General features: G+C 34.6%; 1 pseudogene; it reads left to right on the forward strand.

The window, feature by feature from the left end:
- The first annotated feature begins 1,293 nt into the window (after positions 1-1,293).
- On the forward strand, positions 1,294-2,030 carry LOC149219254 (putative thylakoidal processing peptidase 2, chloroplastic; annotated as a pseudogene).
- Positions 2,031-3,450: the final 1,420 nt, after the last annotated feature.

Consider the following 3,450-nt stretch of genomic DNA (forward strand, 5'->3'; position numbering starts at 1 on the left):
TATAGTTGAGTGAAAGGACGAGTAATTCCATGAATCACGATGAAAGTGTTGGAGAAAACATTAGGGTCCTGGATGACCACATAATTGATTCAAACATGTGCGACCTCCTTTCTTGGAAAAGAAGTAGAGAAGTTGGTGGTCACCAACAATGATGATGAAATATCCCTGGTGATGAAACAAAATCATTTTTCTGTAAATATTTAATCAAATCTAAATGTGGTATTACATATTTTTATTTGTCAATTCATATTTTTTACCATTTAAAATTCTATATTTTTATTAGTCAAATCATTATTTTTGACTATCTAAATTAATTCAAAAACCTAATTACAATATAAAATCATAAAATCTAGAATATAATAAATTTCTCGATTTGCAAACAAAAAAATATAATTAAAAAAATATATACCCATTACCAATATCATAGCCTAAATTCACAAATGATTATCACGAGAATCTTGTGAAAATCTAATGTTTATTTGGACAGTGCTCCTAGAGCATCGGTTATCGTGAGGGAGGGGCCTGGAATAATTGTATCCATCTTCGTCCATATGGGGAGCCAGACAAGATCTAGGGACTAGAAGAGGCCCTTCATGGTGTGATACCCAAGAATCCATGGAGTGGGGGAACATGTATTTCATTAAGGCTTTATGTTGGTTGCAAAGAGCATCAATGCAGATAAGAGTTTGGGGCATGTGGTAGGAATCCTCAGAAATCATCTGAAAAACACATTAATGTCCCTACTGTCATGCGCAGTGTGTTGCATGCCTCCTTCGCTTCACTATAATGGGAGTTGTTTTTATAAACAGATGGTGGATGTAATGAAAATTGTTTTCACAAATGGACCGTGGAAAATAGAAGTGTAGAGAAAAGTGGCTGAGGAGGAGTTCCAAAAGGGAACACCCTCTTTGTAAATATATATATACAATTTTTTTTTATAACTTTTAAATCATATTCTAAATTTTATAATTACACGGTAATGTGTTCCCATTTGAAAAGAACGTTCCTTCTACCCACTTGTTGTCACTATGTACCTTTGGATTATATGTTAGACGATTAAAGGATGTTAAATTGTTTGATCATTGTAGGTGAAGTTAGTTGGAAGGAAGAGTTATTGATAACCTGCTGAGCATAGGTCATATATCTTTTTCCATGTCTTGTTTGTTTCTTCTATTTTTGGACCTTGCAAAGTCTCACAGGGCATTGGATAGATGTTTTCATCATCGCCTTGTGGGTTTATGGGTGAAGAACCATGCTGCCCTCATATGAAAATAACAGTCCTTGTCAGGGTTCATGGGTGAAGAAGGACGAGACTGTGCCACCCAATATGAGAAGAATAATCCATGTCCCGTTTTATGGGTGAAGAAGGTCATGGCCGCATTGAGGGAGCACAAGCTTGAGTATTCTTCCTTATGGAAGAAGCATAATACCATAGAAGGGTGTGTAGGATATTGGAGATGGGCACACTTCATTGGGGAAAATACTTATTCTGGACTTGTTGTGCTCTTAGAGACCTCCTCCGGTATCTCTAAATTCATTCATCAAAACCCCAACATCGTCACTGACCTTGACTAGATCTATGGGGTTTTCATCGATGGGGGAGCTTCCATTTTCAAGCTTAAGTCATCCACCATGATAACTTTTTTCCGGGGCTTGAAATGGGTTCCTTGCAGTGAATTATTTTACAGTTTGGTTGTTGCCACATCCGGAAGAGGGGATAACTTCCTATATTCTTATAGTTTGAGCAACGACGATGAAGGGGATGGAGGGGAAGATAATGCCCCAATAGAAAAGGAAACATAGAAATGGGCAGAGATTGTTGAGTAGAAGAGTCACAGTGAGAGATTGAGTTGGCTTCCTAGGCTCATATAAGATCATATGATGCAAAGACCCTTGTAGTTGCAATTTCCATATCCTTGATTTTCAGGTCATTCGTGACAGGACCCAGATACATTCCTTCCCTCTCCATGTATCCAACCTTAAATGTCAGAGACCACATCATCAATGAGTCTTCCATGGAGATGCTATAATTTAACCCCATCTTTTCAGCCTTCTGCATTATTGTTGTTAGGTTTTCAAATATAATAACTTGTCCATTTAATTGAGATCAAAGAATTCATGCAGCAACTTGTCCTAACAGATCATTTGTTTTCAACATTGTCGAAGAAACACTCGGTTTGCTGATTTTGTCCTAACAGAGCATTTGTTTTTAGCACTATCAAATAAATACTCAGTTTGTTGACCTTTTTTGTATGGAACAAATTTGTAACTTTGTTGGCCATGAATGTTTTGCTGAGATTGGTAAAGTCACTCTTTTGTGTGTTGAATTTCAATTTGATAAGATATGTAATATTTGGGAACAAATATTATTCTGTAACTGCTAATAATTCGACGATATTTAATGCTACTCCTAACTAGTTCTATATTTTTGGAATTAAAAATCTTCACCTTTGATTCCTTTTACTTGTTTACTCATGATCAAATTTTATTCAAAATTGAAAATTATGTTACCTATATTTTTCATTTTTCTGATAAGGACAAAGCATTTTGGTCCACTGCACTGCAATGTTTCGTCATGGGAAACTGTCCTGAAATTCTGACCTTGATTTATGAGAAGAATGAAATGATCCAATGTTATGCATGACCAACCAGAAATTGCATGTGATCAAACAGAATGAGCGCCAAAATTCGGAAGAGGTAGACCATAAGCATCTATAGTGGAAAACTCTAAGATTCTCATTTGCAAAAGTGCTTCGTAGATACAAATGGGTTGATACTACTTGAAAATATTTGTGGACATTGATGCAGTTTTCTATAATGTATGAATCTCACCAAAGCTTTCGTGAAACTACCTGTTGTTTGGTGCCCATTGGTATTCAACGGACCAAAGGCATCGGGGGCACGATATTCTTGTGAAAACCATTTTTAACGTTATTTGATCACCACATTTTTCATATATTTGTTTCCATTCCTATGGATTGATGGTGCATTAGTGAATGTTATTCGTTAACAAAGTAAACTTTGCAATGGGAACTCATAGGATTATCCGTTTCGTTGACGTAGCAAAAAAATCAACCGATTTTGAAAAGTGGCGATGCATAATACATGCATATTATTTTTTAGCATAGTTTTTTTACATTTCATTTTTTTTTTTTTTTTTTTTATGTACATTAGTTTTAGAATGTAAGTGATTTGCATGCTGATTTCAAAAATTGTTCATTCTACATCAGGTCCTTTTTTTAAAAGGCTTATTTTTTTTTTTACTTTAATTTTTCTAATGTATTAAATGTAAATAATTGTTTTCTAAATTTAAATTCTTTTGAAGTGGTATTCTTCTTCATATTTTCTTATTTTTCTTATAATTTTTTGTTAGCGAGGTCTTTATTTTTTTGCATAGTGAAAGAAGAAGGTCGATGTTTTAAAGTTTCGACATTCTACATATTTATATAT

Source organism: Pinus tabuliformis, chromosome Q (genome assembly GCF_031772625.1).
Source record: "Pinus tabuliformis cultivar Carrire ecotype Pingquan chromosome Q, CPIR1, whole genome shotgun sequence".
Lineage (NCBI taxonomy): Eukaryota > Viridiplantae > Streptophyta > Pinopsida > Pinales > Pinaceae > Pinus > Pinus tabuliformis.